The sequence below is a fragment of the Glycine soja genome, chromosome 20 (genome assembly GCF_004193775.1).
Source record: "Glycine soja cultivar W05 chromosome 20, ASM419377v2, whole genome shotgun sequence".
NCBI classification, from domain to species: domain Eukaryota; kingdom Viridiplantae; phylum Streptophyta; class Magnoliopsida; order Fabales; family Fabaceae; genus Glycine; species Glycine soja.
The window spans coordinates 22337486-22351664 of NC_041021.1; positions in this window are offsets into that span (position 1 = coordinate 22337486).

Sequence of the window (14179 nt, forward strand, 5' to 3'; positions counted from 1 at the left end):
TCTTGATCTTGAACTTGTTGACTCATTCTTGAAATCATTCTCTTGGGCTTTTTGTCATCATCAAAACTACTTGAATCAACTTGATTCATCATCATGAAGCTTGCTTCTGCAAATTGAACCTTAATCAGTGGGCTTAGCATGGATGATGTGCTAAGCATCACTTCTTCTTTGGAAATTTTTTTATTGTAGTAGCGCTATCCTGAGCTAAGCCCCAGATCCATTCTGTAATTTGAGCTTTCACGCTGGGCTTAGCGGGGCAGGATGCGCTAAGCACCAATCTCTTACTGTTTCTAAATTCTTGGAAGTGTGCTTAGTGCGCCTGTTGCGCTAAGCCTGAACTACTCTCTATAAGTTGAAGCTTGATGGTATGCTAAGCCTCGCATCTTAGGCTAAGCGCATATTGTAGAAAATTTTGTGTTGTAGAAAGCGCTAAGTGCAGCCTGCTGTGCTAAACCCCAGATGCTCACTGGACTTTACAACTTCAAGTTGGGCTTAGCGCGAGGTTAGGTTAAGTGCTTAGGTTTTAAACTTAAACGTCATGTGGGCATGCTAAGCGCAGCTGTGCGCTAAGTGCACCATACGAATTTCAGTTTTTAAAAACCAGAGGCTGAGGTACCTTGGGTTATACCCCAAAGTTACCTCTACCTCTATTACTGCATTTTTTACTTCCAAATCACATATATTTCATTTGCGTGCCTCATTTCCATGCACAAACATAATCCAAGTAAGTTCTCCTGCACTGTTCCTTTGTATCTTTATTTCTAAAACCTTAGGATAGATGATTTCTTGCTTTCTTAGTTAATAATGTTGTTAAGTTAAGGTTTTTAGTTCTAGGGTTAGGCATTGTAGGATTTTAGGTAACTTAGAAGCCCATTAGGGGCAATGTGGCTGAAAGGGGTGAAGACCCCTATGGTTCTATTTGGGAATCGTAATGAACACGCTAAGCGCGCTTACTGCGCTTAGCCTGTTCATCGCAACTGTTAAAATATTGGATTTCCAGATGAACGCGCTAAGCGGACCATGTTGTGCTAAGTGCATTCATCCCCTCTGATGAACGAAAGTGATGAGCCCGCTAAGCGTGTCTGTGCGCTAAGCGGGACTAGTGTTCAGACATTAAGATTTTTGAGAATTTTTGTTCAGCGCTAAGCCTAACATGTCAGGCAAAGCGCCACTATGCTTTTGTAAGTTTTCCTTTGAATAAGGCTAAGCGCAGCTGCTATGCTAAGCCCTTGTTGTGTGTTGAGAAGGTTGAGCTAAGCGCCCTACTGCGCTAAGCTCAACTCCCTCATTGTCTTTTAAGTTTTTGTTGTTAGGCTAAGCGTGCGCTATGCGCTAAGCCTGAGTGTCACTCTGATGAGGCTGAGCTAAGCGTGCCATGCTACGCTAAGCTCAAACTCTCTTCTATTTTGAAAATTGTAGACCTAGGCTAAGCTCAGCTACTGCGTTAAGCCTAATCTGCAGAAAAAATATTTTTTGTCTTCAGGCTAAGCGCCAGTCTACTGTGCTTAGTGCCTGAGTAAAATTTTATAAGGCGTGCTAAGCTTAGCCTGCTGCACTAAGCGCCCAGTCAAAATTTCCGTTTTATTTTTATGTTTTTGTTGAAAATAACCTGTGCTAATCTCTTGTGTTTTGTCTTATATTTTGTAGATGGCATCTAAGAAAAGGAAGGCTCCTTCTACACCTTCCCATTCTAGATATGACAGATCCAGGTTCTCATCTCAAGAGGCTTGGGAGAGGTATACAAATATTTTTGTGCCTAGAAAACTATTACCAGAGAGGAATGTGGTAGTTTATTACACCGAGTTTGATGAGCTCAAAGAGGAACTCGAGAGAAGATACTGGGATGAGGAGTTGACTGCTTTTACTGATAGCAGCATAGACATTGCTATTGTGAAGGAATTTTACGCTAACCTCGATGACCCCGAGGATAAATCACCTAAGCAGGTGAGGGTGAGAGGTCATCTAGTCATATTTGAGGGGGAAATTTTGTGTGCTTATTCCAGGTTTGCACTCCTGAGGCCTGATCCTCAGCAGTTGGCTGCTAAGCTCTGTATCCTAGGGAGTGGATTCGAGCTAAATGCTAATGGTCAGCTGTTGAAGATATTGAGGAAGAATATGACCACTTTAGCTCAGACATGGAGTGTTCTTTCCTTCTCTAACCTGATTCTTACCTCCCACATATCTGATTTCACCTTAGATAGAGCCAAATTAATTTATGGCATCATTATGAAGATGGATATGAATGTGGGGTACCTCATCTCCCACCAGATCTCTCTTACTACATAGCATGATACATCCAGACTTGGATTCCTCGCCTTAATCACAGCTCTATGCAAGGCCAGAGGAGTCCAATCAGATTTTAGATCCCTGGAGAGCTTGAGCCCTGCCATTAACTTGGCATATATTAAGAAGAATTGTTGGAATGTAGATGATCCAATAGTGACATTTAGAGGGCCAAGGAAGGCCAGGGGTAAGAGATAAGAGGTCCCCACTACTTCAGGGCTTGGGCTTGCCATCCATCATGCACATGGATGAGTTTGACACACAGGTGGCCTGGTCAGGAGGCTAGCCTTCTCCTTCTGGAGGGGGTGGGGCCTCCACAGCGCAGGAGCCTGAACCAGAGGAGCCAACAACAGCAGCAGCAGAGGGGGAGGATGATCTCACTCCTCATCAGCCCTTTTATTTTGATGCAGGTGTATATATGGCTCAGGAGGAGGAGACTGCCACAGACTAGATTCCAGAGCCATCTCCAGCACCCATACCTGATGATGCCAAACCATCTGCACCAGCATCTGAGTTAGAGTAGCCTATCTCTCAGGATTCATTAGCTGCTCAGGGGTTGGATCTCAATGAGCATGCACAGGAGCAACCACAGGAGCAGGACATTTAAATTTGTGCATTTTGAACATTTTAGTTTATTTTAAGTTATTTTATGATTTATGTTTAGTCATTTAAATTTTAGTTTTTATATTTCAGTTCTTTAAATTTCAGTTATTTAAATTTCAGTACTTTGAGTTGATTGCTTGTACAAAAAGCGTGTTTGAACAGTGAACTAGTTGAAATTGATATGCAGTGGATTGTTTTGTATGAAATGAGTGTCTGCGAATGATTGGATTGAGCAAATGTATGAATTGAGTGGATTGGAATGATTAGATGTTTGTTTTGATCAAGCTTGCAGCCATTAGAAGAGAATGAGCATGTGATTGGAATTATGACTGAAAATGTTAGTTAGTTTGTCAGATTGATTGTGAAGGAATGCATTGACCGTATCCCGGTGAGAGTGTGATCCTTAAATTTTGAGAGAAACGACTATCATTTAGTACTGATTTTTTCATGAATATCTGAAGTATGGACTGAATGCATGAAATTGAGGATGATGAAGGCCATGTTTGATTGTGATAGCCACTTAGCCAAAAAGCTGACCATGTGCTTGAACGAATTATCCCTTGCACCCAGTTTGAGCAGAATGAATTATTGATTGATTGAACCCTGAACCTATATAGCGTTATCTCCTGCTACCTTGGCTTAGGTTGTAGGAAAGCATCATCCACAAAAAGCATGGTTCAAAGCAAATTTGTCCCAAATTTGGGGGAGTAATTATCAAGGTAAATTTATTCCAAATTTGGCGGAGGCATTGGGTAAGAATTGAAATGGTAAAAGTAAATAGCATACACACACTATTTCCGTATATACACATAATGTCTCTGTATATATTATGTTAAAAAAAATGTAAGTGTAAATGAAATTAATAAGTGTGTATGTTGCAAAATAATGAAATGAAGCTGAGTGCCTAAATAAAAGGCAAGTATTGGGGTGAGAATGAATGAAAAAGTGAAGGTTTATCTATGGATGAATGCTCTCCTAGAACCTAAGCTTTTGAATCCTAGAAAAACCATGATTTTGTTGGTAGCCTAACCCTATTACAAGCCTAGAAAGTCCTTCGGATTCATTTTGTGTGTTCATTACTGTATGATACGAGATGAAACACAAAGGTTAGGACTTGCATTAGTTGTTTATGAGGGAATGAGCTTAACCACTTGAGCTTGAGTGAAACAATGACTGTGCGGTTTTGATTGATGATCCTTCCTTGATTTCTACTATCCTTACTAGCTTATTTCAGTTATGGCTCTAATGTGTATGTTCATATCTTTGAAAAGCTGCATGTTTGTGAAAAGCAATTGATTGAAGTAGTCCATGATATTTAGTTCATATGATTGAATTTCTCTGTGAAGCAAACACCATTTTGAGTGATCACTATAGTTTGTCACTTGAGGACAAGTGAACTGTTCTTTCTTTGCTTGAGGATAAGCAAAACTGTAAATTTGGGGCAGTTTGTTAGTCGTCTTATAAGACAAACTTTTGTATAGAAAACGTTTTCCAAAACTTGTATAGTTCCCCCAATTTATGGTTATTTCATAGTAGTTTGTAAATAAATCTTGTTTTATTGTTAAAGCTATCTCTAGAATATTTCCATTGGATTTAATGATGAAATCTGTGCAATTTCAGGTGAAAAAGAGGCTAAGTCATGAAGTGCTAAAAGTGACAGTTGAGCTTAGCTCATTAGTGGACTAGACTTAGACCAAACAAGGGGGATCTCAAGCACGTGCTTATTTAAGACAAAGAAATTTTATTTACAATCCTACCAAAAAACGCTAAGCGCAATGTCACAAATTCAAAGCCTATTTAAAGCTTGTCTTGTACAACCTAGACACACACTTTTACAGAGGATTTGCACAAAATTCCAGAGCACACCACAGTGCCTATTTCATGAAAAGAGCTCTGGAGGAAGCAAGAGGAGCAGCTTTTGCAGAGATACCTAGGTGTTGTAATTAGAGAGAGATTAGTGAGTTGCAGAGTGATTGTGAAATGCTGAGAAGAGGAGGAGGGATCTCCCTTCTTGTGTAAGAAGCAATTATTCTTTACTCTTAATCTCATTATTGTTAGGGTTTTTCTGTAATGGCTGGCTAAACACCCTTGTTGGGGATTTCTAAAGAACAACTGATGTAATTACTTTAATATCTAATCGATTGTGTTTCTTGTGTTAAAAGCTTCTTTCGGTGCTTAAATTCTGTATGCTCTTGGTCTGATCAACCATTTGTGTGCATGGTTAGGTGACTTTAGCATTGGGAAATGTATTGTTGCCTTAGAACTTGAATGAAGCAGGATTGAAACTTAGTCTTAAATGAGGGATCTGCGGATTAAGTTTTGGTTTTAAATATGTTGTTACAATAATGCTGTTTGGTCTAAGTCTAGTCCAACAAGGGGGATCTGAGGACAAAGCTTAGGCTAAATTAGTCTAAACTTTCGTAAGCTATTTAAGCTGAGTCTAGTCCAACAAGAGGGATTTGAGGACAAAGCTTGGATTGATTCAGTCTAACTAGGGATCGAGGTTTAGTAATTTAGACTACAACATAGAACACAAAAACATGAATGATTAGAGAAACATCTTTAGATACATCAGCTGGTTTGTTAGAAAGACCCAACACCTTTACCTGCTACTGTCAATCTTACTTACTTGCATTTTTACTGTTTTTAGCTTAGACTTAGTTTAATTATGTTCTAAATCATCAATTATCAATGTTTCTTTCAACAATGCCTTATTTTTGAATTTAACCCTGTCTAATACTAGTTCCCTGAGTTTGATACTTGGATTCATCCATTTTAATTTTAAATACTTGACGATCCGGTGCGCTTTCCGACAAACCGGATTTCCCTTTAGCATATTTGTATAAAGAAAAAGTGGGCCAAAAAGTAACTGCAGGGGAAATCCAACACTGCCCTACCTGGACCTCTAGATTTTTTATGGCTGACTCTGTGCTCTTATGATTAGTCAATGACACCTGCATAAACTGAGCAAGAGTTTCTTCCAGCTTTGTTGTTCTCTCATATAAGCTAGGCCCTTGTTGCTGTGGACTGTTAGGTGGCCCACCCTGGTCTTTATAGAACTGATTACTAGGGTGAGTTCTCCATTGATTCTGCTGCTGGTAAGGTTGGCCATGTTGAAATCCAGAAAAGCCACCTGCACGAAAATTTTGTCTAGGCTGGTTTCCGATGTAATTAACTTCATGAGATGTTTCTTCAGTGGGAATACACAAGCCTGACCCATGAGCTCCACCATAAAATGTGCAACATGTAACCTGCAAAATAGATGAAGGTAAAGGTTGACTAGCATGCAATTGAGTTGGCAACTTACTTAGTGTTTCAATAAAAGCTTCAAGTTGCTTGGACAACAACTTATTTTGGGCCAACAAGGCATCTTGTGATGAAATTTCCAATAAACTCTTAGTAGGAATATGAACTCTATCATGCAAAATTGCATGGTCACCAGAAGCCATATTTTCAATTAAGTCCATGGCTTCTTCAGGTGTCTTCAACTTAATTTTTCCTTCTACAGAAGCGTCGAGTAACTGCTTTGATTGCGGCTGTAACCCATCAATGAAGATGTTCAGCTCTATAGACTCCGAAAAACCATGAGTGGGAGTTTCCACAGTAAGCTACAAAATCTTTTTAATGCCTCACTCAAAGATTCATTGGGAAACTGATGGAATGAAGAAATTACAGCTTTTCCCTCTGCAGTTTTAGACTCTGAGAAATATTTTTTTAGAAGCTTCTCAACAATCTCATCCCATGTCTTTAAACTATTGCCCTTGAATGAATTCAACCATCTCTTGGCCTCCCCAGATAAAGAAAACAAAAACAGGCTGAGCCTAATAGCATCTTCAGGTACACTGGCAAGCTTGACAGCATTACAAATCTCGATATATGTTGCCAAGTGTGAGTATGGATCTTCATTTGGTAAACCATGAAACAAATTGCTCAGTATTAGTTGTATCAATGAAGGTGGGCAAGTTAAGTTTTGTGCCTGAACCTCTAGCCGTGCAACACTTGAAAAATATTGCGGCACCGAAGTACTTGAGTAATCTTCCAAGGTCACTCGTCAAGGTTGCTCTTCAGCCATGACTTTGGCTTCAAATTCTATTGTTTGAAATTCCCTGGATGTAGGTGAATTAGAAGATGATGACTCTGAAAAGTAAGCCTCTTCAAGGATTGATGCTACTGTTCTGTCGTGCAAAAGCTTTCTTTTTCTCTCTGTGTTGTTTCTTCTAAAGGTGGCTTCAATTTCTAAATCCAATGGAACCAATTCACCTGCAGAAGATCTACGCATGCAAGCACTAACAGGAACAACAGTTAACCAATTCAAGAAGAAAATAAATTATGAACTAAACAAATATTAACAAAAACAAAAATTAATAAATCAAAGAATAATGAATTAATGCCTTCAAACTGAACTAAACTTTTAAAATGGAAGAAGATTCCTCGGCAACGGCGCCAAAATACTTGTTTTTTGTTTGCCCCTAAGAACACTACTTCTTTGTGTGGGTTCGAAATCTATTGGCAAGTGCACCGGATCATTAAGTAAATAATTAAAATGGAATGAACTGAGTATCGAACATAGGGAACTTGTTCATTTAGAAAAGTTTTGTTAAGTAAGCAAGCATTTGGAAACAAAAATTAATGATTGTGAATTAAACCAAAAGTATGTTCTATCCTAAGTAAAAGCAATAAACGAGAACAAGTGTGAAAACATATATCTAAAGGCGTTGGGTCCTTCTACTCAGTAAGTTGATGCAATTAAAGATGTTTTTTTAATTAAAGATGTTCCTGTGTTCTATGCTGAGGACAAAAATACCAAACATCGATTCCTCTAGAGTTTGAACTAATTTAAATCAAACTTTTTTCACAGATCCCTCTTGTTGAACTTAGCCTAATTTAAACAACATTATACTCACAACATAATAAAGAAAACCAAAACCCTGCACACTATCCCTAGCAATGCAATTATTCAGTCCCTGCTCTATCAAGTTCTAAGGAAACAGTGCATTTCCTAATGCTAAAGTCCCTAACAGCACACACAAAGGGGTGATCAAGCCACAAGCATGCATATAATAAGCATAGATAAAAGCAGTGAACACATAAAGCAACCTTAATTAGATATGAAAAAGAGTTTACATCAACTACTCAGTAAGAATCCCCAACTGAGGGTTTTTGCCTTTCATGGCAAGGAATCTCCTTTTACACTGAAGAAGAGGAATCAAGAGAAATTGCTTGCTTACAAAGGAGTGGGGATGTCTCCTCCACCTCTAGGAATCTCATAATCTCTCAAAAACACACTAATCACCCTAAAAGATGAAAACTTGGCCCCTTGCTCTGCTCTGTGCTATCTGATATTCACATTCTTCAGGCCTCTGATGGCTTTTCAGCTCTCCTCTCTTTTTGCTTTGTACGAATCAGGCTTAAAAAGGGCTTCTTGAGCTCGTCGTCGCGCTTAGCGCGAGTAAGTGAATTTGAGCTTAGCGTCAATCTTGCGCTAAGCCTGGAAAGTGACAGACGACTCGCTTAGCAAGCTGATAATGCGCTAAGCATGTGCTTGCGAAGCAGATGCCTTTCCAGATTCCCCTTTACTCGTTGAGCATGCTGGTGCTGGGCTTAGCCATTGATGCGCGCTAAGCGCATTGAGCTTGCTTAGCACAATGACTCCTGTGGCACAACTTCAAAATAGATCCTTTTTGCCTGAATTTAAAGAAAATTTAACATTAATTCCATGTAAAGAGACTTCTACTGAGCAGAGATCAGAACAAAGAAATTTTATTCACAATCCTACCAAAAAGAACCATAAATTGGGAGATTTATATACATTTTGGAAAACTTTTCTATACAAAAGTTAGTCGTAAATGACGACTAATATTGCCCAACTCCTATGTTCACTTGAGGCTCATGCATGGTGCCTCCCATTGCCCTAGTGTAGGGCTTTAAGGTATCTATTGTTGTCTTTTGTCACGACCTTGTATCAAGGAAAAATGAAAGAAACTATGCTGATTCTCGAAAGTGAATTTTCAAGGATGAGAAACATCTAAAGGATTTTCAATTGACAGATTAAGTCGAACGACTTCTATTCTTGATAACTTACTTTTCTCTCAAAAAGAAAACTTTTAGTCATGATAAAATGAGGTCACATGAATGTCTGTACTTCTAATTTTTGGTTTGAAACATAGTCAATCAACATTTTTTTGTTGTTTGTTGTTTGTTTTTTTTTTTTTTTGCAGAGGAAAATACAAGGATCATGCATGAGTGGACATAACATGCGAACGATGAAAATAGAATGTATGCAGTTGATAGAACAAAAACATGATAAATGAAGGTGTATGATAATGCAGTGATTTATGTAAATGTAATGCATGAATATGATAAATGATAAACGAATGAATGATATGTCCATTACGGTGCCATGAAGAGATGCATGATGCAATCAAGGAACATGCCAGAGTGAGTTTGCTATGTGCCCCTAATTCAGGAATCTAATGGAAAGGATCCAAAAGTCCCTATCTAGCGACAACTCCCAAGGGTGGGTTCATGTAACTTTACTGGCTTCTAGAGATATCATCCTCTTAGGTAATACATTGTGGCGATAGGGACTATTAGCGACAATGCATCACCAAAAGAGGAAAACTCTAGATGAGGCTTCACTGTTATCAAGCGAGTCGGAGACCCAACATGACCACAAATCGACCTCCACTCCTTATGGCTCACATAGCAAAGGTGTAGGTGTAGGTGCCATGTGTGCGTAGAAAAGATATTTCTAACTATAAATGTAATCGATAGACAAACACACACCAAACACAACAACATAGCAAAGGTTATATACAAATATGGACAAAATAAAAGATAAAAAGAAGAAGGGAACATAAATAAAGAAGTCATGATAAAAACATTGCACACTGACTGAATGGCCTAACTCTCACAGTCCCCAGTGGAGTCGCCAACTGTCGCAACCTACCCTTTGGCAGGAGGGCGAGGCAAAAAGCCAAAAGTGCGTCTTCTGATGAAGAAAACGCATGGAGTCGCCACCAACGTTTATTTGAGGAAAACGTTAGAAAAACCAAAAAAGAGGAAGGTCTACGGATTTTGAAAATCAGGGTTCGGGAGTTGTTTACGCATGGGGAAGGTATTAGCACCCCACTCGCCCGTCACAAGGGACGACAACCTTTAATTGAGTGTGCAAAACATGACTTCAAACTTATGTATTTTCCCTTTTTATATTTTTTATGTATTTTCCCTTTTTATATTTTTTATTTTTTTCGGGTCGACATACGTATCCTCAGGTGCGATGAGGAATTCAAACCTACGTAGTTCTTTAAGTCTGAATGCTTGTGTGTTACATTAATTTTATGTTTTTTTTGAAGGATTGATTTTAATTGCGAACAAAAGTCGTTTAAGGTGTTGGACCTTGAAACAATCTTTTGATTTTTGATGAAATGAAGAAGTTTTTGAGTTGGTTTTATTTTGGTTTTTGTTTATTAACCTTCAATCCTTTTTTAAAGATAAATTGCGGCACCAACAATCGATTAAAACTTACTTTACAAAAGAATTGTGATTATCGATGATAGGAGAAGGAGATGAGGAAGCACAAAACAATAGAGATGATCCCTAAGGGTCCATAAATCATGTTCAAATCCTTAAAGACAAACAATAATTGGATAAAGAACGAAGAACAAATGAAGTTGATTACGGACGCAATCCGGTAGCGCCTCGACCTCGTTTTTCTCTTCTTTCTTCTTCTTTTCTTTGATTTCTCTGAATCCTTTCAATATATGGACTTGGTTGATCTGCAGCTCACCCAGGTGAGCTGTTGCTTCAGCCTGAAGTAACCTTGCTTGCCCAGGCGAGCTGGTTACTTCACCCTTAAGTCATTTGGGGGCCTAGGCGAGCCAGAGGCCAGTGGTCAGAAAAAGCTTCCAAATGACCCTTTTGCCCTCCCTTTTCGGTATTTTCCGTATTCTTTTCCGAAACTTTGAAAAACCTTTCAAATTGCGCGGCAATTGGTGTCAAGCAGCTCGATTCGGCTAGCAATAATCAAAATATACTGAATCATTATCTAATATTACTGTTAGCAAATGATAGTCCCTGGATGAAATTAGGGTATGACAGTATCCTAATAAGATTAACATATATAAATCATTATCTAATATTACTGATGCACACATTAAGTTATCCCAAGTCGAAGCCTCGCGCTTGGAACCTAAGAATATTTACTAAATATCGATCACTTGCATATGCAATAAATACCCCAACATTACAATTATATTCTCGTGATTTTTGAAATCAAAACATGATGCTCTATTCCTAGCAACATAACGTAAGGATTAAAATCATTCAGTTCAAATTCTAAGATTACAAGTGGAATGAAATTACCAATAATGAGTATAAAAGATTCATACATATATAATATCGAAAGGGATATATAAGGTACAAAGATTACATCCAATCCTTAGGAAAAAAAAACCAATCATTGTGCAAAGCACAAGAGTAACAAGAGAAATGACGAAGGAAGTGATCCACGATCACAACTCTACAATGCCTTGACTCCACTTTTTCTTTTCTTCTTCTTCTTCCTCTTTCTCTATGTTTTTCCTCTGATTTTTGCTTCTCCTGAATCCTCTTTCCCTTAAAAAATGCTTGGCTATTTATAGAAAACAGCCAAGGAGTGCAAGGAAATTCGCCCAAGTGAGCTACAGCTCACTCAGGTGATTTGTGGCTTAATGTTGAAGTAACCAGCTCGCCTAAGCGAGTTGTTTACTTAGGATTGAAGCAAAATTACTATCCTAGGCGAGCTGGGAGCTAGCCTGGGCGAATTTGGTGTCAAAAATCTTTGTAAAGTGACCATTTTTCCTTTCTTTTTGACTTTGTTTTTGTATCTAACAAACAACCATCAAAACCTATAAAATCATGAGTGAATCTTTCATATTTAAACAAAAACATTAGTAAATGTAAAATATATATAAGCAACTAGATTTAAGGGTAGTTTATAAGAAAACTATTACAATAAAAAGATAAGTGCTAACAATTTAATCCCAAAAATAAATGATATTGGGTACTTATCACATGCAAGCAATTTTCTGAATATAGCTTCCATCAACATTGATGCTAAGTCCTTGGATTCCTTTATCATTGTGATCTTTGGTTCCCAAGTTCTTGTAAGATAGTTCAGAATTGTGATGTTTAGTTCATCATGTTCAAACACTTTTCAAGGACCAAGAGGTGATTCACAATATGGGTGAATCTTGTTTGAAGTTCTTAAATGGTTTCTCTTTTATTCATTCGAAAAGCTTCGTATTTGGATACAAGAGCATGCTTTCTTGCTCTTCTTACATCCGTAGTGCCTTCATGCATGACTTCAAGCATTTTCCATATTTCCTTTGCACTCTTGCACCTTGAAATATGAAAGAATTCATCAGAAGTTAGTTTTTTTTAGCTTTTTGATCATCTTGCACTTTTCTATTGTCATCATCTTTCATTTTATCCCATTCTTTAGGTACCAACTCACCATTTACTTCTTTAGTTGGTATAAATGGACCTATAACAATAGCATTCCATGCACCAGGATCAATTAACTTAATAAATATTTCCATTCTTTTCTGCCAAAAAGAAAAATGTTCTCCCTCAAATAATGGAGGTCAATTTAGAGATGCACCCTCTTTGAAAGCGATTTATTTATAGCCCATTTTAGAAAAATTGTGATCTTGAGCAACTTTCAAGATGTTTCTCTGATACCAATTGAAAAAGATGATGGAACTCACAAACCAATAGGGGGTGGATTGGTTTCTAATCAAATCAAACTTTAAAAATCAGAGAAAAAAACTTCTTTTCTAAGGTTCGTATCACAAAATTTTGATAAACCAATGCTTAATTTCACCCTTAATATAAAATATTCTATTAAAGTTCTTGTTGGACAAGTGGCCTCAATAACTTAAGAGGGGGGGGGGGGTTAATTAAGTTTCAAAATTTTTGCACTAACAAACTTTAACCCCCCTTTAAATGATAGGCTCAGAATGCAGAAGAAGAAGAAGAAGAAGAAGAAGCAATGAATTTAACAATGTTCTTCTAAATGCACAAGACAAAGTACACTACCGTAAAATAACTGAGATAAGGAAAGAGAGAAATGCAAACTCAATTTATACTGGTTCGGCCACTTCCCGTGCCTATGTCCAGTCCTCAAGGAACCCACTTGAGATTTTCCACTATCTTCTATAAATCCTTGACAAACTTTGAACACACCTCGGGATCCCACAACCTTGTGTTCAAGATTCTCGAAGAGACAACCCGTCTCTTGATTACAAATGACTTTATGAGATCAAGAAAAAGATTTCTTTCCTTTAGAGTGGATGATAATATCATTTGAAGTTCCTGGATGAATTCTGATGACTCCCCACTGCATTTACTTTTTGTGCATTTATGTCTCAAGGGAATTTTCAATGGGGAGTTTTCTCACCGGAAAGCGCACTGGGTAGTCAAGTATTTAAAATTAAAGTCGATGAATCCGAGTATCAAACACAGGAAACTAATGTTAGCCTGAATTAAGTTTAGAATCAAAGCATTGTTGAGAGAACATGTATAAGTGATAAATTTAAACTAAACTTGTATGCCAAAAACTATAAAATGCAAGGTAAATAAAATGACAGCAGTAGGTAGATATCTTTGGTCTTTCTAACAAACAAGTTGATGCATAGAAATATATTTCCCTAATCAATTGTGCTCTTGTGTTCAATGCTGTAGCCTAAATTACTAAACCCTCGATCCCTCATCAGGCTGAATATCTAAGCTTCATCTGCAGATCCCTCATTTAAGACTACACCCAATTTAGACAACCTTCTTAGGTTTAGACTAACTTAAACTGAGTTTCGTCCGCAGATGCCTCATGTAAGACTAGACTCAGCTCAAGTAGCTTACTAAAGTTTAGCCTAATTTAGCCTAAGCTTCATCCGCAGATCCCTCATGTAAGACTAGGCCCAAACTAAACAGCATTATTGTAACATCATAATTAAAACAAAAACTTAACCCACAGATCCCTCATGTAAGCCTAAGTTTCAATCCTGCTTCAATCAAGTTCTAAGGCAACAATACATTTCCCAATGCTAAAATCACCTAACTGTGCACACAAATGGGTGATCAGACCAAAAGCATACAAACATTAAGCATTGAAGGAAGCATTGAACAGAGAAAACATAATCAACTAGATATTAGGTATTTACATCAGTTGTTCATTAGAAATCCCCAACTAGGGTGTTTAGTCAACCATTACAAAGAAACCCTAACAATAAATGAGACTAAAAGCAGAGAATGA